Source organism: Podarcis cretensis, assembly GCF_951804945.1.
Source record: "Podarcis cretensis genome assembly, chromosome: 5".
NCBI classification, from domain to species: domain Eukaryota; kingdom Metazoa; phylum Chordata; class Lepidosauria; order Squamata; family Lacertidae; genus Podarcis; species Podarcis cretensis.
In genome coordinates, this window is record NC_137174.1 from 45,937,882 (window position 1) to 45,965,700 (window position 27,819).

Below are 27,819 nucleotides of genomic sequence, written 5' to 3' on the forward strand. Positions count from 1 at the left end.
ATCCCAGAAATCTGATTTTTCCTATTTGCAACATAAGCCAATTGCACAGGACTGACCCCTGTAATGTGACATGTTCACCCCTGCCCCCAAGCAGTTTTACTAACTATTGAAAAGGTAGTTATGACTACAAACCAAAACCAACAAACCTGAGCAAACATGCAAATGCAGGAAGATGGAGAGGCCACCTGAAGCTCAGGTGGAAAGACATCTGTATTAGTGCTGAGTTCGTTAATCAGTTCACCTGCTAGGAGGGCTATAAAGTCAGTGAAAATTTGGCCTGGAGCTTTTGGAGAAAGAAGAATGAACGTTGATTTTAAAGTGTATCAGGATATAACCTAATTGCCAGATGAGTTGTCAGTTCTGAAGCTAAGAATACCACAAGAGGGCAGGCTAATGCAAGAATAGATAATTGACATACACAGATTTCATGCAAAGCAAGGTATGTATATAGAGAATGATTAAAATGAGAAACATGGGAAGCTGCCTTCCACCAAGTCAGACCATTGATCCATCAAGCTCAGTATTTTCTACACTCCCGCAGCTCTCCAGGATTTCAGATCAGGGTTACCCCCAGCCCTACCTGATCAGCAAGAAAATCCTTTTTCTAATAACATGCACTTTACACAGGACTGCCCTTGAAAAACATTTAAAAACAGCAGCCCCCCCCCCGAGCAGCAAACAGGCTTTTAATAGGAACCCAAAATTTTGAGTACATGCCTCTGGTGATGAATGATATTTGATGTCTTCATGTTGGTTTCTGAGTGCAATTCAATCCCTGACACTGATCTTTGAAGCCTTAAACAACCTTACCCCATGTAAACCTAACCATAATGCTGATTTCTTTAGGAGAGGCTCTGCTCCAAGAGATACCACTATCTGAAGAAAGGTCGGCAGCATCAGGAACAGAGTCTTTTCTGTGGTGGTCCCCAGATTTTGATTTCCCAGCAGAATTCATTTGGTTCCTTACCTTCCTGTTGCTACAGGTGAAAACAATTAAACTTCCTTAAGCTTTTGAAAGGGCTGAGGAGAGTTTATTTCCCCTCTCTCTTTTAGTTGTGATATTTACCCCTGACCTCAGCTTCAGACCTAAATTGCAACATACTAGAACTGAGTCTTAAAAGAAAAAGGCAAAATATGGGTCCATGGAGTTAAAGTTGTAAGCTAGAAGAAGCATGTGGCTAATTGTAGAAGATGTTTACAGCTCACATGACATTAAAGTTAAGGTCTTTACTTGCTATTTCCATATTCTTTGGAGCATGAATGATCACGTGCTTTTGCTCTTCTCTGAAGAGCTTTTGAATTTTAGAATAATACTAATGCGAACATGCTTGATCTTTTCTACAATTAATTCAGAGTGGAGGAGGTGCAATGAGTATACAGCTCCTGCAGCCAATAGATTAGTAGTGGGAAACTCCCCCCCCCCCCCCGTTGAAGGCCACATTCAGGCAGTAAGTGGGATCACAGCTGACTGTGTGTGGGAAACTACTAAGCAAAGATCACAAAACCCCTACCATTGGAGATGGTACTTGGAAGCATCTCAGCAATTTCTCCATATTTGAGGACTTCCACATTCCCAGGTTAGAATGACTGATATCCCTTTTTGCTTGTTTAAACTTTGGGCACATGTGGCCTGGTTTCATCTATGAAGCAATTTTTATTTTTTTTTATTTTAAATGAAACTTGTTTGGGGCATGGTATGCTTTGCGGGGACGCAGGTGGCGCTGTGGGTTAAAGCCTCAGCGCCTAGGACTTGCCGATCGAAAGGTCGGCAGTTCGAATCCCTGCGGCGGGGTGCGCTCCCGCTGCTCGGTCCCAGCGCCTGCCAACCTAGCAGTTCGAAAGCACCTCCGGGTGCAAGTAGATAAATAGGGACCGCTTACCAGCGGGAAGGTAAACGGCGTTTCCGTGTGCGGCTCTGGCTCGCCAGAGCAGCGATGTCACGCTGGCCACGTGACCTGGAAGTGTCTCCGGACAGCGCTGACCCCTGGCCTCTTAAGTGAGATGGGCGCACAACCCCAGAGTCTGGCAAGACTGGCCCATACGGGAAGGGGTACCTTTACCTTTACCTTTATGCTTTGCTTGTTCCTACTTACACTGAATGATATCACCTACACTGAATATAGGAGTGCAGTAGGGAAATAGACAGGATGGTTAAAAATTCTCCTGGACCCTAGGAATAAATGAATAGTAAGCACACTTCCAAAGCTAGAATTTAAAGGAATAACGCAGCACTTTTCTTAGGACTTAAGGAAACTATTTTCTTGAAGTTCAAAGACTGGAGATCAAATCTGGGGCAGCTGCAAGCTAGGTATCCAGTTTTGACACTCTGCAGCCACACTTTAATTGCCTGCCATAAGTTGCTGTCACCTGCTGCCATGTCGATTACCAGGGAGCAAAAAACATGTGCGTGACAGCACAATGTGCCATTCTGTTGCCGTGTTCCTCTTTCCCACCTCCATTCTCACCTACCTAAGACCAAGATAATTACGTGCAGAACAGTTTTGGTTTGCTGTGGAAAGTTCGGGTGATACAGATGGCAATGTTTTTTAAAAATGATTCCATTCAGGCCCGTGAAAGATATTTCTTTTGCACTCATCCTTTGGCGAATTCGTTTAATGGTTCAAGTAATTTCCTCTCAGTGAGGATAAGCTGTCAGACTCAGAGAATCCCTAACACAAGTTTGGCGTCAATGAAAAGATTATTTGATCACCCAGGCAAGATGGTTGTTTTATAGATTCTCAAAAGGGAGCCACGGTGGACTGTTCTCATGCTGCACAACCCCCCCCCCCAAAAAAAACAGGTGTACAAAAACTGCCTTAGAATGGAATAGTAGTTGTGATGTTCTAGTCAAGCACTTTTGTACTTGAATAATGCATCCCTTGAATCAAGCAGGCCTCCCTGCCTTAGGGAACCGTTCTAGCTTTCGCCTTATAATACACCACGCTCATCATGAGGTGGAATGGGAACGTCCAAGAATGTTTGGAGGAATCTGCCTGAGGGAAGAGGTTGCGTTAAACAATCTTCGGGGACCTTCCTGGCCTGTGAACTGTTCCATAGCATTGACAGGATAATTTGAGAGGAAGCGAAGGAGCTGACCAAAATCGCAAGGAAATATCAGCCCTGTGTATTTGGGATTTCAGAGTGCGATAGCCGACTACAGCATCTTTGTGACAAATTGGTTTTAATTTAGCATGAGATTTCATGGGCAACAGCCGACACAAGCAGTTTTGTCTTCAAAGCATCTAAGCAAGAAAGTTAACCTTGTTCTGTTTGCTTCCCCAAGGGACTGCACTACTGCTTTAAGGAGCTTCTTAACTAATGCTGCCGTGTTTAGAATGTGCCCAAGGAACAAAATTCATAATTTACTTATGGTCTGCAACTTACAAAAGTGGAAAAAACCATCACCTCTAAAAGAGATTGCCAAATCCTGATTTCTGCTTATGCGCATTTTGTTCATGATACTTTTCTCCTAATTTTCTTCAAAGAGTCCAGAGATAAAACCTGCCCTTACTATTTTTTAGGTTTCAAAGTACATTGTGTTATCTTGGAAAGACCCTTCACACTGACCTAAGGCTAATGAGCAAAACACATCCAGATAACAAACTGTCAGGCTTACAAAAACAGGCTCACAAACAGTTGCAGAACATGAGTGTTAATCAATAGCTCTCCCTGGTTGAACTCCGAAATTGCTCAGTTAAAGAACCTGGGAAACTTTTGTTAAGCCACACTTTTTAAATGTATTTCCGGGTGCTTCCAGGTGGGTGTTTCTTGTGGGATAGGCACACCTCATGCATTTATTTATTTTTTTGTAGGCTTCACATGACATCATTGCCATCAAAATGCCAGCCTGGATTTCCCCCATTTAATCTGGATTTACTCTTTCTGCAGATAATTCAACGCTAACACCACACCCTAGCTGCTGTCGTGACGACATTTGAACAACCCCTTTGCAATATGAAACCTCCACCTGGAAATGCCCTGGGACAGATGCCATAGGTATAGTCATATTTTCAAATGAGCTCATTTAAGATTTCTGTTTCGGTTTTCGTGTATTTCATAAGGCTAGTTGCCTGGGGAAAAACAGGGGATAGGTGTCTGTGTGTGTGTGTGTGTGTGTGTGTGTGTGTGTGTGTGTGTGTGTATGTACTAGCTGAGGGCGAGAGAGTTCTGGGCAGTCATGGCAACTGTTGCCAAGGGAATCAGAATGTTGGGAAAGTGACAATGGGGCAGTTAGGCAGGGGAAGGGGGAAGAGAAGAGAAGAGCAGGAAGGGTGGGCTAGGAAGGAGGAAGAAAGTATTGCTGTGCGTTTGTGAAGCACATTCAGTGAGGGGACCCTGCAGCCAAGTTCCAGGTGTGACTGTGGTAGATAGAGGCAGGGAGGAAAAATAATGACGGGAGAGAGAAGAGCTGTAAGGTGAATTGGGATTTGGCTAGCAGCGATGCCAAGGAGCAACATAACATTCACAGGAACAGCCAGGGAACGTCACGACATCCTAAGGAACTGGACTGGGGGAAATGACTGCAGTATTAGTTTATTGCACAAGACAGGATTTTGGTATTGCAAGGGCGTTTTATGCCAGAGAAAAGTTATTCTGTTCCTCCTTTATAATAAAAGTCATTTTAACAGAAGTGGCTTTCGTCAGCTTCCAAACTCCTTTCTCCGAGTGTGAATTTGGAGCGTGGTCTCCCACTCACCATCTCTTCCTGTCAGATTCTGACAATGAGATGAACGCTTGCTCTCTCACACTCATTCACACATGATTGGATCAGGCTCCCCATTGATAGGAGAAATAAAATATATTGTAGTAAAGTCATGCCTTTACCTCAGTGATGGCCAAACTTGGCCCTCCAGCTGTTTTGGGACTACAACTCCCATCATCCCTAGCTAACAGGACCAGTGGTCAGGGATGATGGGAATTGTAGTCCCAAAACAACTGGTTTTAAAAGGTGTTTATTTTAGAGGTGTGGACTTTCAAAGACGTATCTTTTGCTGCTCTGACAATGTGCTGTACACAGGCTAGCGTACCAATATGGCAAGAAGCACAATAAAAACAAATTTATAAATATTTGGGGTTTGAAACTTGAAATAACAATCACAGAATGAGTCAAGCATTATTTTGAGAGAGATCATATTTGCCAGATTGCTATTTCTAGTTCATCTGGTCTGCATGTGAAAGCTATAAATTTCAGTGGAACATACTTTTTATCAAAGAAGTCTACCTTTCAAACATATAAACGTATCATCATCTTGTAGGCATTAGCAAAGGAAAAGATGCTGGTAGAAGGGGTGTGGATTTCCAGCTGTCCAGCTGCAAATAATCTGAATTACACTTTCATCCTGAGCAAGGTGGAAAATGCAACCCCAAATAATCAGCTTTTTTCATTTGCAGACTTACAACACTTGTTCAGCTTGGAAACAACTTTGCAGAGAAATAATGTTTGGAAGGGACAAGCTGCTTCTCTATAGGATCTTTGATGGGTCAACTGACAGCACATTCTTTGGCATAATCTCCAAGGACCCTAAGAAACCTGTCTGGTTGCATGACAATATTCATGTGACTTGATTAACCAAGATCTATCGGATTCAAGAAGTCTGCTCAAGAACATAGAACACATAATAACTTTCAGGATAAATGGTCAAGGTCACACCAGTAAGTCCTAAAACTGATCCATTACATGCATGCCCAAGTGCAGTGTTTGGGAACCTGTTGCCACCAGTCTAATTTAATGCAGTTCTCTGGGACACTGGAGGTTCACTATAGCTGCCCAGTTCACCTCCTTGGGGTCATTTCTTCTCCTGTTTTGTGAATGTGATGATAGGGATAGAGAGGTAGAGAAGATGTAGCTGCTACACAATAAGGCTGGGCGAAAAATACTTGGCAGGAAACTGGAGGGTTGGGGAAGCCTGGGGTGGGGAGGGGGGACGGTAGAAAGGGGGAAATGGAAATGGACAAAACAATGGAAGGAAAGCCAACTGTAAACAGTCACTTGTAATCTGTGTTAATGAAGGAGGGAAAGTCAGTATGAGAATGTAAACTGGATGGAGAGAGGGAGGGGGAGCAGAGAAAGGAGGGGAGATATGGGGTGTAAGTGAACAAGTTTGCTATGCAATCCTGCAAACTGCCCACTTTGGGCTCTCATCCTACACAAGTGGCATGTGGCCTTTGACAGATTACTTCTGAAAGAATAGGTGACCAGTCCCGCCTTAATATAAGACCTACCATGAGTATCTGCTGCCTCTGACTCTCTGGGAAGTAACTGGGATCAAGCCTGGATCTTCCAGGATCAGATCCTGATAACCTAGTTTTCAAGTAGTGCACAAACTACAGTTTCTTGGTTCAGACCTCACAAGGTACTGCAACTTAACAAACTACAATATAGATGTCAACATCAAGCAGCTTGAATAGAAAATATTTTCATGAAACACCTTGATTGAAGACACAGCATGCTTGGCCAAAACTTCTATTTATAAGTTACTGTTTTTCAGACTTCTGTTTTAAAGGTGGACTGTGGAATCATTTTACTCCCACGGGAATACAAAACCTCATAAAATGTTAATATAGCCTTGGGAGACTGGTGTTTCTAACAACAACAACAACAAAATCAGTTGGTTGCAGCCACACAAATTGCATCAGAGAGAGAGGTAAAATATAATGGGAAGTACAGTATGAAGATCTGAAAAAGCATATTCCACAGAAACTGAGAAGCAAACAATTTTTTTTTTTGCTATTGATCTTCACCCTGCTGCAGCTGTCCTTTTGATTCCTGCTTTCTCCTTGTCTTCCAGGAATGTATCATGTGGTGGTGTGTTTACAAAATACTTTTGCCCTTTTGTATTGGTTCAGATAAGTGCTGCACAAAGAATTCTTCATAGTTACACCAGTATTACAACATAATGCTAGAACTCTGACTTCTCAGAAAATTTTCCTGCAACTTTTGTTCATTAGTGAAATATTGCAACTCCTTCCATTTTGAACAAAGAGTTATGTGGCACATTAAAGATCTTTTTTTTTATTATTGTGGCATAAGACAGAGGTAGTCAATGTGATGCCCTCCAGATATTTTTGGGACTCCCACCATCCCCAACATTGACCACAGTGACTGAGGCTGATGGGAATTATAGTCTACTGCTGGCATAAGCTTTCACGGATGAGATTTCTTGGCACCGGATGGATTCAAGCCTACAAAATCTTGTATCATTTAAAATAGTTGGTCTTTAAGGTGCCAAAATATCCTTTATTGATTTTGTTGTAACTAGGGATGGACAAATCTGTCAATTTTGGTTCCCCCAGTTTCACATTTTCCCAATCTTAAATTCTATTATAAGGGATGCAGTTCCCTTTCCCCTTGGGCAGGAATTTAGTGCTTAGGTGCAGCGAGTCAGACATGGAATCACTAGGATCTTATCAGAGCTGTTGGCACTTTTGTTGTATTCAGATGAATACAAGAATTGGTTATCCTGAGAAGATGGCTGCTAAGGTGGCTGTGTTAACAAGCTTGCCCTTCATTACTGCTCCAAACAAATCTGAAGCCCTTGCTGCTCATGGTGCCCTAGTTGACCTGAGTGGGACAATGAATTCTGTGACTTGCAGGCTGATGAAGATAGCTAAAGACATCCGTTTTCTGGGTTCTGGACCATGGTCTGATCTAGGGCATCTAATATTGCCTGAAAATGAAACTGGAAGCGGCATTATGCCAGAAAAAGTGAACCCTACTCAATGTGAAGCCATAACCATGGTGGCATCTCAGGTGATGGGAAACCATGTTGCTGTTACAGTAGAGGCAGCTCTGGCCACCTTGAGTTGCATATTGTCAGAGCTGCCTCTAGGTCCCAGCTCACAGAGGACCAACGCTAGGCTGTCGTTATGTACAAAAGTCTTTATTGAGGATTAGTTTCCATTTCAAAGCCGTAGCGCGCAGCTCTACGTCTTAAAGCCTAGACCGGCGAAGTACCGTCTGAGTCTCCTCCCCTATGACACCAGTTTAAGATCCTAGCCCTGCTCCACCTTTTACGCTGCTCTCTCCTCCTCTGGGTCCTCCTGCCCGCTGGGGCATTGCCCTTTCTGGACTCTTCCGACGCTGAGTCGCTTAGCTCCTCCCCCTCCCTCCGGCGTGCTTTAGGACCCGGTTCCCAATCCTCACTCTCTGCTGTCCCGCGCTCCTGTACATTTGAACTTGCCTCTCGTGCCAACCCAGTGACCTTCCTCCTGACCGTTACACTACTTCTGTCACTGCTTCCCTCTTCCGGGATACTGGCCGGATCTGACCTCCCCTCCGTTGTCTGACTCTCCGATGGAGGTGTGGTCAGCCCTGCCTTATCTTCTCTCCCTGGTGGGGAATGCACTGGCCCCGATCCTTGGGACTCTTCCCTCCCACTCTGCTCTGGTGGGGAAGCTGGTCCTGATTTCCAACTACTGCTCTGGGAGTCCCTGCTCCCCCCTTGCTCCTGGGGCGTTCCCCTTGGGAACCCCCTACCCCTGGCCACTGGCGCCCCCTTCTGTGAATCTTCCGATTCGCTGGAGAGGCTCATGGAATCCCTCGGTCCACTGTCCTCTTCGCCTACGCTCCCCTCAGATTCCTCCCCCTCACTCTCCATCTCCTCTCCTCCCTGTGCCTCTGCTCCTGAACCCCTGACATATATCTTTAAGCCCATGATTAGTGTTACTCTTTTAGAGGCATATGCTGTTGCAGCCCTGCCTCAGCTTCACTTGTTATCCTTGATTTGTTTTGCATGTTGATTATTGATGTGGCTCCCCCTCAGATGAACAGTAGAAGCAGACCGATTTAGAGATCTCTGCTGGATGAATGCATCACAATTGGCAGCTTTCTCAGATGCTTTTCATTAAGTTCCTTCTTGCTCTGCTTTTCAAGGATAGGCCATGCCAGCTTCCAGCAACACAGGCCCACCTAAGGCACATTATCATAAGGATGGTCTAGTAATCAAATCAGAACTTCCCCAAGTCAATTTACACAAATCAGAAGAAAAGAAACATACAAAAACTTGCCAAATGAGCAAGCCATATTTTTTGTTCCAAATTTCAGTATGTAGCAATCAGTGGGTTTCAGTACACTTTGATTCCCCGCAATGAACAATATATTCAGTACTATTAACAGTTCCTGGAAGCAGAAAACTTGTTTTGGCCATGGTATCTCCTAAGTGAGCTATAGAAAATAAATCTCTTTCAAAAAGGCCTGTCAGATATTAAACCAGAAAAGAATATTAAACCAGAAAAAGGGCAGAGGGAGGGAAAAAGAAAAAACAACAACATTTGACATCCTTTGGATTTTGATCCAAAGCATTTGGCCTATGAAAAGATTTCTAGGATTTTGTCTAGACTAGGAGTTAGAGACACATTCTTAGAGATATGCAGTTCCAGATGCTAAGTAATATGTTCTAAAAGAACAATATATGAAATGTGATCTTTTACATTTTGTATAAAACATACTAATGTTCTCTTTCCAAAAACAGTAGAGGCCAAAGCAGACATAACAGATAAGGCAGATCAAGGGGAGCATGATTGGTGAGGTGGGTGCAGAGCTTCTGGAATGCCACAGGGGGAGTCACAATTGTGACATCAAATGGTAGGCGAGAGGTGAGGCATGGGGTGCTGGTTTTGAGCATCACACAGGGCACCACTGAAATTTGAGACGTCAACGTCCACCACTGATGACAATGTGGAAATGTGTGAAGATCTCACTTGTCTACTGAAAACAAGCTAATTTTTCAAGATATGTGTGTCATGGTATATGAGTAATTTTTTAAAACAACAACACATTTTTGGATTTTTTTTTTAAGGATCACAAAAAAACGTCTGGCGGCCATATATAGCCCATGGGTCCCAAATTAGTCACCTCTGTTATAAATTATTGCTCTTTCTGAGAAACAGTTTCCTGAAAATCACATTTTAATTTTAGAATGGTTAAAGCTCCATAACATGCAGTATGTTTTCCAGACCCTGCTGACTTTGTTGTTGTTGTTTAGTCATTTAGTCGTGTCCGACTCTTTGTGACCCCATGGACCAGAGAACGCAAGGCACTCCTGTCTTCCACTGCCTCCCGCAGTTTGGTCAAATTCATGCTGGTAGCTTCAAGAACACTATCCAACCATCTTGTCCTCTGTCATCCCCTTCTCCTTGTGCCCTCCACCTAACTTTACATTACTATAAAAAGTTTAGAGACAGATGAACTAGAAAAATCTAGATGAGCCTAGAAAATAATGGCCACACTACATGCTATGGTAGCTATATAGCTCTGTCTTTAATATTTCACGCCCCAAGAAATTCCCCTCCCCTAAGACTTTGCAATTTGTCATTAAAAATGACAGTGTATTATTGCTTTTAGTTTTTTTTTCCTTTACCCATTCCTATGATGCCATTCTGCACTGTGATGCCAAAAGGGTTTTTGTGTGTGCGCGCCCCTTTCCCCATAAATAAAATAAAAACCTAAAAACACAACAATTCAAATAGGATACACACAGCTAATCAAAAAGCAGGACTATAAAACCCACTCCTTTAAAATAGGCCAAAATCTTGGGGGGGAAATAAAGTTTTTGTCTGGTACCTATAACAGCATAAAAATGGTTCTAGGCACGCCTCCCTGGCATGAGCATTCTACAAGCTGAGATGTTCTACAAGCTGTGCTAGGGAGCACCAATGAAAAGGCCTGTTCTCGTCTGTCACCCTCCAAACCTCTCATGGAGTGGGTGGATGAAGAAGGGCCTCAGATGAAGAACAAAGGATCCAGGCTGCTTCATGTGGAGAGAGGTGGTCCTTGAGGTACAGGGTTCCTGAGCAGCTTAAGGCTTTATAGGCCAACTCTTTGACCTGAGCCTGGAAACTAATTGGTAGCCAGTGCAGTCATGCCATAATTGGCGTTATAGATTCTGATCATCTGACCCCGATCAACAATCTGACTGCCGAATTCTGCACCAGCTGCAGTTTCCAAACAGCCTTCAAAGGCAGCCCAACATATGACCTATTAAAGGATCTTTCACCAAATAGCTGTAATGTTATTATCTAGAGTTCTAGACGTACAGTGGTACCTCGGGTTACATATGCTTCAGGTTACATACGCTTCAGGTTACAGACTCCGCTAACCCAGAAATAGTGCTTCAGGTTAAGAACTTTGCTTCAGGATGAGAACAGAAATTATGCTCCGGTGGCGCAGCGGCAGCAGGAGGCCCCATTAGCTAAAGTGGTGCTTCAAGTTAAGAACAGTTTCAGGTTAAGTACGGACCTCCAGAACGAATTAAGTACTTAACCCAAGGTACCACTGTATTTATAATTTCAAGTCGTTTATTTAGTTGGGGTATTTTTTTTTTTAATCATCCACAAAATGCCACCTTTTCTTTGCTAGGAAGAAGCTGCATTTTCCACTTTTGCTTCAGTGAAAGTGTCTGTTGCTGCTTATAGCGTATATGGTCGTTTTCCTCCTAGGGTTATACTTTCCATACTGCAACATCATGCTGAGAGGCTGATTGAAGATCCAGCCTCCAACTTTATCACCCCCAGATGATAGACAATGGAACTAGAATTTTAAACAGTTGAAGCAATTTTTTCCTCAGCTCTTTCTTGCACAAAAGATCACCCTTGTTCAATGCCTTATTCTCTCTCCTATTGTGCACTGCAGCCCCCTCTGCACACAGTTATCACTTTTACCCCCTTCATCCTCTCTCCTTTTTTCAACTCTCCCTTGCACTCAGATCACCCCCATTTCCATGCATCCTTCTCTCTCCTATTCTGCAGTCCCCTTTGCGCGCACGCACCCCCCCATACTGATAAATGTTGCTGTATATTTAAGATGAATAGAGTCTGAAGGGCAAGATTGCCAGTTAGCTTAGAGAAGGTTAAGTTCAGCTTATGTGTATTGCACATTGTTCCATATTGTTCCATATTGTAACTATGGAAAAATTGCAAATAAATAAATAAATAAATAAATAAATCCTAACCTCATGTTGGGAAATATCAGTAAAATTGAACAAATTAACTCAAGTTTATATATATATATATATATATATATATATATATATAATCTTATTTCCATGCCAGCAACTTAATTTGGAAATAATTTGTATAATACTGCATATATTGTTTACATTTTTAGTTTTGTGCTGTTGTTACATTAGAAGCTGGCTAGTGATTCTGGTGTTTTATGTGTTTGTTTCCGCAAATGGGTCATACTAAATCTTGCATTCTATACAGTATTTGTTTTTGTTTTTCTGAGAAACTAACTTCTTTGCCATTTGTTTCCATCTACAGTTCCCTCACAGTGGGCTGCATCTGATTAAGCCATAGCCGGAGCAGATCCAGTGAAATCAATGGACTTAATGGTCCACTCTTGATTATGACTTATGATGGTCTGATTTGCAATTCAAAATATACATATTCTGCTAGCTTGAACAATGAAGGCTCAAAAAACACAGTTAATCAATATATATCAAATAAATGAGCCTCAAAAGATAGCATTCTGACATATTTTAATTTAATATATTTACCACATTTATATTTTGTTGTAGAAGATATATCTGCATGGTCCAGAATTGCAGAATGAGCATTTTGTGGCAGTACCAGCTAGGGATGGCTGCTTTGCCTCCTCTCACATGTCACTGCTCCTCACCTCATGCTACTGATTTGGGCTCTAAATTTCAAACACATTTAAAGCACACCATCCCTGCAAAGTATCCAGGAAACCATGCTAATTTGCTAAGGATTCTGGGAACTGTAGTTCCCTGGATCCTTTTTTGGGGGGGGAGTGTGCTTTGAATGTGCTTTGCATGTGCGGTGTGTACATAGCCTTGGTCCTCTTCATCAAGGTACTATAAAAGTGTGAGCTAATGTTCTAGAGTTGGCAGAGACTGGAAGCTCAATTAGAGTTCTCACTCTGACCTCCTCACCTAATGCGTTAGGAGCCTATTGCCCAGTTAATTCAGCAGGAGGCAGGGCAGCTTTATATTATGTGTATACTTCAGGGTAGATCTAATCGTAGTGGTAAAATGAAGTGGCTGGACTCCCATAGTACTCTACATAGCAGCAGCACACATGACCTTGGCCTCATCTTGCTGTTTTAAATTTCAGTGTCAAAAACATGAGAACAAAAACATATTTTGACAAGAAATATTCACGTGCAAGACACTACTCCTTCTTCTACATGTCCAGACCCTCCAAGTGTCCCTATTTCCCAGGGACTGGTTTCTGATCTGATCTTGGAATGTCCTGGTTTTCCTTAGGACACCCCTCATTGGATAAATGTTGGAGGGTATGGTAGGACGTCCCGATTTTCATCGGGAAATTTTTGGAAGGTATGAAGTTATGTGACCTCTGAGCCAAGCAGATAAGACAAGACACAACCTTTAGAAGACCTTTGAAGGCAGACCTGTATAGGGAAGTTTTTAAATGATTAATGTCTTACTATGTTTTGTATATGTTGGAAGCCACCCAGAGTTGTTGGGGCAACCCATCAGATGGGTTGTTGTTGTTGTTGTTGTTGTTGTTGTTGTTGTTGTTAATAGGACATCCCTATTTTCACCAGAGAAATGTTGGAGGGTATGCATGTCTGCAGTTTTGTTTACATGGAGGGAATTCTCTATAGAGTTTACAGAGGGCTCAGTGAAGTACAAAGTGATGTACTCAGCTATTCTTGTTTGGGCCTCTCCTGCACCAAACATCCTGCTGTTCCTCTGGCCCCAGGTGCAGAGGTTGCGCCTCAGAGAATTGCACATATGCTGCACACCAGGGGCTTGGAGAGAATCAGGCTGATGGATAAGAGAGAGCTGTCAGAGGCCTGAGGAGAGCACATTGCATTGCATACAATGATGTGCTCTCAAGATAATTCATGCTAGTCTGTGATGACATTCATCTGAAAACCCTTTTGACCAATTTAGATGGGCCTTACACACTAAGTTTTGCTTCTTGGATTCACACTTTGGGAAATGCACCAATCTTTGGAAGCTGCGCAGTCAGGAAATGCTTTAAACTTTACTGCAGTTCTGAGTCTTTGTGGCACCGTGTGAGAGAACCGGAGCTTGCAGCTGTGTTTTTGTTCCTCTTTTATCTCTTTCCAAATGGCGTTATGTCTCTTCCCAGCTGCTCAGTGAGGGACAGTTTGAGGAAAGATGACAGCCATTACTAAAGGCTCTGGCAACAGTTGAAAAATGAATTGAGATAGATCTTCAGAGCCCAACTACAAGCTTATATGATTGTCTTCCAGAAGGCTTTAGTTGCAGTGGCACTAACACTGGCATGAGACACTGTGACTGGAGAAGGGCTGTAGCTTAGTGGTCCCAACTATCAGGTCCCAGGTTCAGGCCCTAGTATGAAAGCTGCCTGTCTGAAACACTGAGAAGTCACTACTAACTAGTGTAGACCAGGCACAGGCAAACTCAGCCCTCCAGATGTTTTGGGACTACAACTCCCATCATCCCTAGCTAAGAGGACCAGTGGTCAGGGATGATGGGAGTTGTAGTCCCAAAACATCAGGAGGGCCGAGTTTGCCTATGCCTGGTGTAGACAATACTGAGCTAGATGGACCCAAGGGTCTAACTTGGTAGAAAGCAGCTTCCTATGTTCCTATGACTTGCAGGCAGGGTAAACCTCTCTAGCTGCACCCTACTTGCCAGAAAGCCACACCCCCAGGGGCATAGCATGGGGGAGCATAGCCCTGGATACACAATTTTGAGGGCGCATGAACCAGACACCCTGACACAGGGATGCCTAAAACAAACATAGAATGTTACAAAACAGGACAGAATAGCACCCAATGGATTGATGATTAAAGGCCAGTGAGACTGAAATGGGAAAGAATGAGTTCCTTAGCCCATCTCTCCTTTTCCACCACTATAACTGTCGTATTTACTGCCAAATCATGTAGTTTAGTAAGACACTGTTAGAGATTTATAGTCCCCCGCTCCCTGAATTGCAGCCCATAGTATTCTCTGCAGAAAGGGAATCTCCCCTGTATTAGTTAATGCCTGTGGTGTGGATCTTCCCAAAGTCATTCCCCCCTTTAAATATTTTAATGTCACAAGGGCCCACTGAATAAAAGGGCCCACTGAAATTAATTAGGCAGAGTTGTGCACTGTAGACCCATAGATTCTAAGGGGATGTAGAAACAGTCAAGGTCCCCTAGATCCCATTGTGTAAATAAAAAGGGCAAAATGTTTTGACCAGATTCTCTCATATGGCTAGAATCTACTCCAAACAATTTGCCGCAGAAAATAATCTCAACCTCATGTCAACACAATTAAGACAGAGAACATATATACTTCTACTTGTATTCAAGCTTTCACTTTTTATTACAGTATTTGTTACCAGTACAATAAATAGCCCTATAGACCCAGGTTATAAAAATATTACTGCAGAGGGCTGAGAATTGAAACTGTAGGCATTATCATTACCCTTGCTTGTTCTAATAATTACTATGTTACTGATGTGGTAATTACTTTTTAAGTAAGATAAATCTCATGTTCTTGACACTGAAACAGCTATAAAATTCCACAGCCTGTTCACACTGTATAATGTAAAAAGAAAATAATTCCATCAGGTCTTGGGAATATAGATTCTGGGCTCCTAGTTAACTCTTCCTCAATTGAAATCAATGAAACATAGTGCTTAACTTTTACTGGATCGTGCCCTTTATTTGATCCACATATAGTCAATTTACCACTCACACATCTCAGAAAATTGTTTTCTTGATGAAGTCATCCAACCTAGTATCAATGAGTCCAGGTATATATGCATTTTTCTGATGTGAAAGCATACTATTTTCCTGCACTGGATATAATATTATGCCTTATACTGCATGGCTATATGTCTGTACTCAAAAGGAAGCAGCACTTTGTTTAATGGGACTTACTCACAGGCAAGTGGTTATAGGATTGCACCTTTAATCTTCCCTTCTAGATTGTACAACATGTGCTGACTGCCAGTAAGTTTAAACTTTAGATTTATGTAGCACATTTCAAGTGTTTAAAGTATTTCACATCTAGTGATTTATTACACCAAATTTCAAAGTAAATGCTTGGTTCTACTGCTGTTGTTTATCTGGTTGCATGGATCTATAAAAGTGTTCTGATGCAGATCACTAAAGTTCAATTCTGTTTAGTGTCAGCAAAAAGGAACAAAGAAAAAATTGCTTGAAACAAACATATTCCTGGGACTTCCGGAGGCGGCGCGAAACGGCAATGGCGGTCCTCTTCGCGCTGTGAAGAGGGGCTCCGCAGGAAAGGGTTGTCCGCTGCGGCAAAGCGGAGACCCATCAAGAAAAACCACAGGCAGAGTGAGCCTGTGGCCGTGGGACTCGGCGGGCACCAGAAGCCCCCCCAGAAACGAAGAAGGAACCCCGTAAGGGGCTCCGGAGCGTGGAAGGGGGAGCGGTGCTGTGAGTTCATCGCTCTTTCTGCGGAAGTGAAGCCGCGCGGCTGCTGCCGATGAGCGCCAACCTTTTTTCCTGGAACATCAGACTCTAAACTACAAACCCGTGAGTAGGGGATCTATAAAACATTTGACTAAAGTGATTGAAATTTGGCTAAAAGCGGGAGACGTAACCAGGAAGTCCGTCTCCTTACTGTGCTTAAAGGATTAAAGTAAAGATTTTGACAAGCTGGAAGCATTTTAAAAAAGGCTGTAAAAAGTGCGGACTTTCGTGCAACAATTGAACTTTGTTTTTATTAATAACAATTGAAAAGAGACAATTTTGCTTTAATTTTGTTGGCTTTTGATTGGACCTCTCCTTTCTTTTGTGGATTTATAAATAACTGAGAAGCCCAAAGTACCGGACTGCCGGGGCAATAAGGAGCTGTCAAATTGCTAAAAACGTATCGAATTTTGAAAGTGCTACATTTGAGCGTTACAGTTTAGTTACAAATTGGGGAATTGTATCTTGCACATATTTTAAGACTTTGTTTCAACATTGAGGAAGCTCTACAACCTAAAGGGAGTCTGAAGGCTCTCTTTAAATCTGTTTTTAACTGCTGGGATATTAATGGCGGAACAGTTTTTTCTTTCTGCTGAAGTACAGTTGTACTCCCCCTAGAGGATTTTGGATTTACAACTCTCTGGGAACTGTATTTTGTTTTGACTTTCTGCTGCCTTGTTGTTTACTTTTTGGAATGTCTTTCCCACGGGACTGTATATAACTTAACCTTGGCACGTAGTCGGGATTGGAATGAGTGGCACAGGGAAAGCAAGAGCGGCTAAAACGAAAGCTAAACAACTAGTACAAACAACTTTGACTTCTCAGCCATGCAGATCTTCTGTCCCAGCTGTTCTAGTACAAGAAGAGGTAGTTGCGCAAACTGTACCAAAGGATATGGCATCTGGAGATTCTGGAACAGTTTTAAATCAAATTTTGGAACAACTGGCAACTTTAAATAAAAAGGCAGATGAGCATTCGTCCAAAATTGACCAAGCAACAGCCACTATTAGCAAACTGACTGATCAAGTTGCTCAACATACACAAGCAATTGGGAATATTCAGGAAGCAATTGTGGAAAACCGTAAACTGGCTGAGGAAGCCAATCAGAAAGCGGAGGTAGCTAACCAGAAAGTTGATGCATTAAAAGTGGAGGTAAATCCCTTGCACAAACAGATCAAGGAACAGAAGGTCTACCTGGCTATGACGGAACTGAAAAATAGGGAAAACAATCTTAGGCTGAGAGCTATTCCAGAACTTGAACAGGAAGATCTGGTTGGTTATTTGACATCAGAAATTACAAAGTTCTGGGGTATAGAAGAAGACAAGGATTTTAAGGATTTTAAAATCGTAACCGCTTTTAGATTGGGAAGAGTGGTGAAGAAGGACAGATCCAGAGATTGTCTGGTTATCTTGAGATCTAAGCAAGAGAGGGATAAAATACTAGGCCTTCATTTTGGAAAATCACTTGTTATTCAAGGCATCAAGGCAGAACTTTACAAAGATATCCCGAAACAACTTTTCGACCTTAGAGAGACTTATATAGAATTAACAAGACTACTGAGAAGTAAGCTTTCATCACATTGATACCGAAAGTGGAATCTGAAAAGACTCAGCTTAAGAACTACCGTCCCATCTCACTCCTAAATGTGGATTACAAAATCTTTGCGGATATTTTGGCAAGTAGACTTAAAAAAGTGTTAAATCAAGTAATTCATAAAGATCAGGCAGGCTTTCTTCCAGGTAGACATTTGTTTGATAATACTAGAAACATTATAGACATTTTGGAATTTTTGCAAACTAATATCAACACAAAAGCTGTGTTAATTTTTATTGATGCGGAGAAGGCCTTTGACAATATTTCTTGGAAGTTTATGAAGAAAAATTTGGAAGGGATGGGAGTGGGACGGGGGTTTGAAAATGGAATAGAGGCAATTTATTCAGAGCAAAATGCTAAATTGATAGTTAACAATGTGGTGACGGAAGAGTTTAAAATTGAAAAAGGAACATGACAAGGTTGCCCCTTATCCCCTCTGTTATTTATTTCAGTCCTGGAGGTGCTTTTGAATATGATTAGGGAGGACCGGTTGGTGCAAGGAATACAGGTCGGAGAGAAACAGTATAAATTGAAAGCCTTTGCAGATGACTTGGTAATAACATTACAGGAGCCAGAATCTAGTATGAAAAGAGGTTTGGAACTGATACATGAGTTTGGTTGGGTGGCGGGATTTAAATTGAATAAGCAAAAAACTAAGGTTTTGGTAAAAAATCTGACATCTTTGGAAGCAGAAAGGTTTCAGAATGAGACAGAGTTAAATGTGGTTAAGAAAGTGAAGTACCTAGGGGTTAATTTGACTGCTAAAAATTTGAATTTATTTAAAGATAATTATGAAAAATGTTGGTCAGAAATCAAAAAGGATTTAGAAACTTGGTCAAGATTGAAACTTTCCTTGTTGGGTCGAATTGCAGCTATAAAGATGAATGTATTGCCAAAGATGTTGTTTTTGTTTCAAACTCTACAGATTGTGGACAGAATGGAATGTTTTGGAAAATGGCAGAAAGATATTTCTAAGTTTATCTGGCAGGGCAAAAAGCCCCGAATAAAATTTAAAATATTAACTGATGCAAAAGAAAGAGGGGGGTTTGCCCTGCCGGATTTAAAGTTATATTATGAAGCTGCAGCTTTCTGCTGGATGAAAGATTGGTTACTTCTTGAGAACACTGATGTCCTAGATCTGGAAGGGTTTAATAATGCTTTTGGTTGGCATGCATACTTGTGGTATGACAAGGTAAAGATTCATAAAATGTTCAAAAACCATATTGTCAGAAAAGCAATATTTATTGTCTGGACAAAATATAAAGACTTATTAGAAAGTAAGACCCCGAGATGGCTATCACCAATGGAGGCTAAGGCCCGGAAAAGACTCAGTATGGAGGCCTGTTGGCCGAAATATTGGGAAATAATAGAAAAAATTGGAGACAAATGGAGGTTGCAGAGCTTTGAGAAATTAAAGAATAAGGTGCAAGACTGGTTACACTATGCTCAAATTCAAGAGGTTTTTAAATTGGATAAAAAGATAGGATTTCAGGTGGAGAAGTCGAAATTAGAGACAGAACTGTTGGAACCAAAGACCAAGGTACTTTCGAGAATGTATAATTTGCTGCTTAAATGGAACACACAGGATGAGACTGTTAAATCAGCCATGATAAAATGGGCTCAGGATATAGGGTATAACATTATGTTTGAGGACTGGGAAAGGTTATGGACCACCGGAATAAAATTCATGGCATGTAATGCTTTGAAGGAGAATATTATGAAAATGATATATAGGTGGTACATGACCCCAGTCAAGCTTGCAAAAATATATCACCTGTCTGATAATAAATGTTGGAAATGCAGAGAGGCTGAGGGGACATTCTTTCACCTCTGGTGGACATGCCCTAGAGTGAAGGCCTTCTGGGAAATGATCTATAATGAACTAAAAAAGGTATTTAAATATACCTTTGTTAAGAAACCGGAGGCCTTCCTCTTGGGCATTGTCGGCCAGAAAGTGTTAAAGAAGGACAGAAGCTTCTTTATGTACGCGACAACAGCAGCAAGAATACTCATTGCAAAGTACTGGAAGACACAAGACTTGCCCACACTGGAAGAGTGGCAGACGCAATTGATAGACTATATGGAATTGGCTGAAATGACTGGCAGAATCCGAGACTTGGGAGAAGAAACAATGGAAGAGGACTGGAAGAAGTTTAAGGACTATCTACAAAAATATTATAAGTTGTATGAATGTTAAGTATTTGCATGATTTAGAAAATACCAGCTCCAGCAAATAGGCTTTGTATAATAGAAAATTAAGTTATAAGTAAGAAAAGGTCAAAATTTAAGGCAATATTTTTTTTAATTTTAAGGTATGAGTAATTGATAAAAATTATTTTAAATTTAGAAGTATAATATTTGGAAAGTATAAAATAAGGTATGAAATAAGGTAATAATTTGCTGACATTTTGTTTATAAATAATGCAGGGTAAGGAGATGCGAGGAAGTCCAGTTAGTTATATAAGAAAAATTTTATTGAATGATTGGTCATATTTTTCTCTTCTTTCTTTTTTATTATGTATTTGGAAAATTAATAATTTTTTTTTTTTAAAAAAGAAACAAACATATTCCTGGAACTCTTAGGAACAGGAATCTAGATGAAGAATAGTTAAAAAGGTAAAGGTACCCCTGCCCGTACGGGCCAGTCTTGACAGACTCTAGGGTTGTGCGCCCATCTCACTTAAGAGGCCGAGGGCCAGCGCTGTCCGGAGACACTTCCGGGTCACGTGGCCAGCGTGACACAGCTGCATCTGGCGAGCCAGCGCAGCACAGGGAAACGCCGTTTACCTTCCCGCCAGTAAGCGGTCCCTATTTATCTACTTGCACCCGGGGGTGCTTTCGAACTGCTAGGTTGGCAGGCGCTGGGACTGAGCAACGGGAGCGCACCCCGCCGCAGGGATTCGAAACGCCGACCTTTCGATTGGCAAGCCCTATTTACCATTCAATAGTTATTTACCCCACTCTTCAGCCAAAGGGGGGGGGGAAGGTCTCCCAGACACTGGCAGAGGACCAGGGGTGTGGGGGGGGGTGTGTGCACCACCCCTAGTGGCACGATCCTGGTGGGGTGCCATCATGGCTGCCCCCCCCCCATGCTGGGCGCCACACCCCCGCAGGCAGCGCACCATGCCTCCAGGACGCATGCCATGTCCCTGTGGGTGGCACCCCATGCCCCCGCCTACTCTCCGCCCCTCCCTTGGAGCTTGAAGCTCCGCCACTGCTCCCAGAGTGGCTTGCAAAAGTCAGTAATAAGACCATCTCTGTCCTGAAGCTTACACAAAAGGAGAAGGGTTTGGGAGGGAGGACAAAACAAACAAACCAAACATGCAAAGTTATTCATTAGTTCTTTGCTACAGAGTTCTTGTAATGATCAGCTGGAGTAGGCTTAGTAGATGTCTAATTTAACATTCAAATTCTAACTCTGCATATACTTTGTTCCTCCTCCTAGAATGCTCTCCTCATTCTAATGTAAGTTTTGGAACAGATTGACATAACTCAAACATTTTGGATCAAGGAATGGCTCTGCTACAAACATTCATTCACACACTATCCTCTTAATGATGGAGCACATATATCTAAGCCCTTCCTTCACCTACATCATTCTCCAAAAGAAGTAAGACTATTTCCAGAATTCAGTTATTCTCTTTCCACTTCCCACACATCCAGCCAATATTGCTACCATTCCTCCCATCTGTGCATAGCTGCCTTCAGTTAGCTGCAGATTTGGTGTAAGAGACAGAAAAGAAAAAATAAAACAGGGCTGAGTGAAAATAGCCTTCTAAAATTCTCCACACAATCTGTGGGTGGTGGCAAATTTGGAAGCAGCAGGGCGGGGGCATCATGCTAAATATTTTCAGCAGTGGGAGGTGAAATTCTTTCAAACATTTCCTCCAGAAAGTATCCTTATGAGAAATGATTGGCTCACTCGATGCTGAATAAAGCTCTCTTCTTAGTTAATATTTGGTGGCTTAAAAAAAGCAATGGGCTAAAAGAGGAGGATTGCAAGACGAAGAGCCCATGGTTTTCTTGCAATGATAATAAATAATATTAGACAGTGTTAAACGTTGATCCACAATGATCAGCTTTTGCCCAAAATTCATGGGTGGTGAAACTGAGGGTGCCATTTCACTGAATATTCTCCAAGGGAGAACTGAGATTCTCCAGAAGTTTAGCTAGTTTAGACATTTAAAATATTTTTTAAATGATCAGAAGATTATTTACTGAACAATTTCAGCTCAGCCCTAGAATGAAGTTAATGTTACAGTAATGTGACACACACTGTTTGTTTAGCTGCTGTATTAGGCAGTAAAGGAATGTGGGGAACTGGGAGTTAGCTCCTTTCTGCAAGCCAGTATAGGCAAGACAAAGCTTGAGAACATGCATTCCTTCATTAAGAGGTTCAGATGGTTTTATGAAAATTGGATGACTGTGGTTTCAATTTGCTGCAGCCACTGAACATTTTGTTTTGTTTCGTTTTACTTAGGAAATATTCAGGTCACTTGAGGGTAGCACAAGATGGTTTGTGTTGAGATGGATCCTTCTGGCCCTCAAAGACAAATGGGCAAATCATTCTTTTTGAAACGGAGACACTAAAGACTCTGAGATTTAATATGGTTTGGGTTGTTTCTCACTAGGGGTCCTCAAGGGTTGCTGTTGTTGTTGTTCTCCCCCCCAATGGCTGTTTATTTATATACTGTCAGGGACTGGGCAGAGGAGGAATGGTGGAGACCGCCTCCCCAGCCTGACCCTTCCAGAGAAGAAGACAGTTCAGAATTACAACAGGGGTTTGAGGGAGATCACAGCTCAGAAGAAGATGAGGGGAAAAGCAGGGAGATAATGGGAGAGGAGGAAGAAGCAGCAGGGGGGCAACAGCTGGTGGACACAGTGTCTTTAGAAAGCATTCCAGACGCTCCCTCCCAGAATCGAGCGAGCATTGAAAGTAGGAGAGCAAAGAGCTCAAAGGCAAAGGGCCCTTCTCAGCACCCATAACGATGATGCATGAGGAAGTGGGAGAGCCAGAGCCAGTGGAGAGTCACTCAGGACAACACCGTTATTCCAAGAGGCTGCATTCCCAAGCCTCTCTCTGTGACTATTGAATAAAAAGCAGATGGTAAGGCCTTTTCCTTATCTTGTCCATTCTTGTTGTGGGGGTTGGTTCCTCTGCTGCCTAACATACACTGACCTCTTGGGGAAGTATACAACAACGTTTATGCAATCAGATGTAAGAACCATTAAAACCATTAAAACAGAACAAACTAATTATTTGGAGGGGTGGGCAGGGGTCGGGGTGGTGACCAAAGCAAGCAGGGGTGTCGGCCCCTACTAATGTCATATGCAGAGCAGGAACTTTCCACTTTCCTACTAATGTCATATGCAGAGCAGGAACTTTCCACCCAGGCATGGTGCAGGAGTGCTGATGCTCTTCCTTCTGATGGCCTTAGCAGTGGCAGCCAGTAGATAGAAATGGGAGGCAACCTGCTTATGATATATTCCTGCTACTGGATTAGAGTCATACTTGCTAGGACATCTTGTTTCTTTTTGTGAAGGAAGTTCTTTTAGCACACAGTAACTCGCCGGGGGTGTCCTGCCCCCCCCCCCGCCTGACTGGCAATTGTACTCCTTCAGTCTCCCTTCTAGCCAAAGACAAACTTGTGGCTCTCCTTTGGTTTTTTGTTTAGTTTGCTAGAGTGAACTGAAAGGAATGAAGAATGTTTGGCAGTCAGTGGGAGAAATATAAGCTCAAATGCTAGATTTTATAGCTTCAGTCAAACTGTTCTCTCTGCCAAATGCATGCATAACTATAAAAGGACTTTGGGGGATATAGATATATTCTTCCCTCTCACTGGGTACTCTGTAAGGAGCTGTCAGATGACGCTAAAAGCGTTCTGTACAAATAACACCTATTTGTACAAGTCTGAGCCTGTGGCAGCGGGTTTCTTTTGTCTATCCTTGATGACTTCCAACTAGGGATGAGTGAACTGCCATGGTTCTGTTACTTTATCTTCTTGTGCATTTGTTATGCCCTGTGTTTTTACTTGTCTTGGATTTTGGACCATATCTCATTAGTTCTGGAACTGGAGTATATGCAGCTTCCTACAGCTTTCAGTTCTTTGGGCTAATTTGCATCTATTCTGTACCTTTACAGTACCAAAAGGCATATACAGATAGGTAGCCGTGTTGGTCTGCCATAGTCAAAACAAAATAATTTTTTTTTCTTTCAGTAGCACCTTAAAGACCAACTAAGTTATTTCTTGGTATGAGCTTTCGTGTGCATGCACACTTCTTCAGATACCTGAAGAAGAAGAAGAAGTGTATCTGAAGAAGTGTGCATGCACACGAAAGCTCATACCAAGAACTAACTTAGTTGGTCTTTAAGGTGCTACTGAAAGAAATTTTTTTTATTTTGTTTTGACAAAATAGTTGGTCTTTAAGGTGCTACTGAAAGAAAATTTTTTTATTTTGTTTTGACAAAAGGCATATATTTTAGCATGTCTTGCTAAAATGTTGCCAGGGAGCGAGGGGGAAGTAATCTTGGTACATGTGATCATGCGCATCATGGCATACAAATTTTGTATGTGTAGCATTTTACTAATGAGTAGATGTGAATTTGTGAAATGCCATAAAAAAGAATCTTAACAGTATGGAGTAAAGAACAGAATCGTTTGGGACCCTAAAGCACAGTTGTGAAGGGTTTGAGAAGTGGTCCTTTAGAATCAGTCATCCAAGGACGGGTGGAGTGGAGCCATCTCCAAGTAGTGTCACTGCCTACAACACCCAGTTTAGATAACCTCCAGGCGGACACCATGGTCAATGGTATTGAAAACTGCCATCAGCTCAGATAATCAACAGGGTCATACTCCCCTCATCTCTTTCAGCAGTGGTTATCTCACAGAGAGGCCAAGGCAATATCTGCTACAGAACAAGGTCTGAAGCCCAACTGAACTGAATCTAGAAAGGAAGTTCATCCAGGAGCAACTGGAGTTGGCCAGCAGGTATTCTCTTGACCACCTTGCTCAAAAGCAGGTGTTGACCACCAACCTGAAATTATTGACGTCTCTCAGATCCAAAACAAGTTTCTCCAAGACCAGTGAAATGAATACTCCCTCCCCCAAGAAGCTGGGGTTGCTGCATCTATCAACAGGGTATTCACAGCCTCTCAGACCCAATCAGATATCCTTTCCCTGTACAGTTTAATAAGCCATTGGGCCAAGGGTTGAGCATAAGAAGAGTTGATTGGATTTGATCAAGCTCCTTGTTCCCATCTTCAGACATCAATAGCTGGAAATGTTCCAACATAGCTGGACCAGATATTGCTCTGGACACCTCTGACAATGACATTGCATTGAACAGAGAGTCCAAGCCAGGATGGATGTGAGGGACTTTATCTTCAAAGTTTCTTGCAAACATTTCACATCAGGCTATGTAAGGCCTGCAACATACTGCTGTTTGGTCATGCTGGCTCACTCCACAAAAGTTTTCCCAGGGCTTTCTGGTACTATTATATCTGATGAAGTCCTGATACTTAGATTATTAATGACTGGAGATTATTCCCATATGGATGGACGGACAGACAGACAAGACAGACAGGGAGACTGACAGAATCTGCCTGCAGGAGAGAAAGCAATGAAACCAGTTTGTGGGACTCTCTCGGCTACTCAGTGCCTTTAGCTTTCTCTGGTGTTGGGAGAAATGGGAGATTGTCAGCAGCCCCTGGAGGACACACTGTATTTTGAAGAAATCAAACTAAACAAGGGGGGCAGGAGGGAGAGAGAGACCCGCTGGTTAAAAACAAGTGATATGCTCCATTAAATAGCTTTATGAAAGAAATGTTTATTACAAATGTGTTGAAGTTAGCTTTTTTTTAAAGAAAAAAATCCCGGTTTGTTCTCTCTCTCCCAATTAAAACAACTTTCTCCCCCATCTAAGATATTTCAGACCCCTGCAAAAGGAAAGACTAGACAATGCCCCAGGTAGTGTCAAGGAGCAGCATGTGCAGTGCTGTTGAAGAATTTTGTCTGAGCCAGACCCAAAGCCCAAGAGTCTAAGCAGTGTTTACTGACAGGAGTCTTTATTAGAGCACTCTCTGCTCTTGTGGTTTCCTCTAACTGGTACTCAGAAGCACACTGCCTTTCTCTAATGCTTAAAAAAACCCCCAATCAGTTTACAATTTCATTTCAGGGTTTCAAAGCTGTCAGAGAAAGTCCAACAGGTAGAAAGTCTCAGATTCATTCCAAGATACCTGCAGTTAAAAGGCTTTTAGGTAGCATGGATAGTCATAAGGTTGTGCAATAGGGATTATAAGTGTTCAATGCATTTGTTTTATTCTATCATTCTATTTACGATACGATAATCTTTATTGTCATTGTCCCATACAGAACAACGAAACATGTTACCAACATGGTTTTTTTGGCAGGCCTTCATTTCCACTTTGATTTCAAGGGAGATCAATGTCAGATTAAGGAGACTGGGGTCTCCGGTACAGTTCACAAAATAGGACCCCCCCCCAAAAAAAAGGGTATGCAGAAAAATAAGATAACCCAGTAAATAGAACTTGAGATATCTTACAAATGAACATATTTATTATTTCATAACCTAAAAAACAAAACACTGAATATTCTGACCATGTGCAGTTGTACAACTCTTAACCAAATTACAAACCAGAAACATGTTGGCAACCTTAATAAAACAAAAAAGAAAATGATTTAAGCACGTGCAGTTTCCTATTTTAAACTAACTTCTGATTGATTTTGCTCACTTCCAAATTTGGGTCAGTCATCAACTCTCTGCTGTTTCCCCCCACCAGGTGACTCCTCTTCTGAAGAGGATCTGGTGGATGAGGATAAGGAGCTAGCAGAAATTTGGAAACAGAACATCAGCCGGGGGAGACTGGCAGGGTTCCCTCCCCACAGAAGGGGAACTTGGCCCCTGAAGCAGAGGTGGAACAACACAAGCCTCTGGGAACAACAGCACCTCGAGAGGCAGGTTGAGACTCTCACAGTCAGGAGGAGAGTTCCGTTGTAGAAGTGGACTCGTCATAAATAAAAGATTATTTGGGAGTAGGTAAAGGGACCCCAGACCATTAGGTCCAGTCGTGACTGACTCTGGGGTTGCGGCACTCATCTCGCTTTATTGACCGAGGGAGCTGGCATACAGCTTCCGGGTCATGTGGCCAGCATGACTAAGCCGCTTCTGGCGAACCAGAGCAGCGCACGGAAATGCCATTTACCTTCCTGCCAGAGTGGTACTTATTGATTTACTTGCACTTTGACGTGCTTTCGAATTGCAAGGTTGGCAGGAGCTGGGACCGAGCAACGGGAACTCACCCCGTCACGGGGATTCGAACTGCTGACCTTCTGATCAGCAAGTCCTAGGCTCTGTGGTTTAACCCACAGCGCCGCCTGGGCCCTCCTAATGAGGGCACTGCAGAAATATCTGGGAAGCTGCCACTGAGCCCTGTGTGGGGTTTTGGCAGCTCTGGCTTAAAAACCTAATTCCAAGACTGAGGGACTAGCTGGAACAACATCTCACACTTGAACCTTAGTGTGTGTTTACTTGGAGTTTGGCACGCTCCTTGACCTGACTTCTGCTGGAACCCCTTCTGACCTGGAGTGCCTCTTGACTGAGACTGAGCCCTTGTTGGAACTACTGCTTCCCTGGGACTGGACCTTGGATGGGCTTGGATGTTGTTGCTACCAATGTTCAAGAATAGCCATGCTGGTTTAACCAACAGAAATTACTAAGAAGTCTGCTTCCTTTTCTTAAAATGAAAGCTCAGAGTCTGGCCCCTTAGCAGGCATTGGCCCTGGTGCAACTGAAC

General features: G+C 42.4%; 1 long non-coding RNA gene across 1 annotated transcript; it reads left to right on the top strand.

Annotated features, from left to right (window-relative positions):
- The first annotated feature begins 4,240 nt into the window (after window positions 1–4,240).
- Window positions 4,241–7,254, top strand: LOC307216470. The gene is made up of 3 exons (XR_013839101.1): window positions 4,241–4,352; window positions 5,392–5,652; window positions 6,789–7,254. It is a non-coding gene; the product is annotated as an uncharacterized lncRNA (long non-coding RNA).
- Window positions 7,255–27,819: the final 20,565 nt, after the last annotated feature.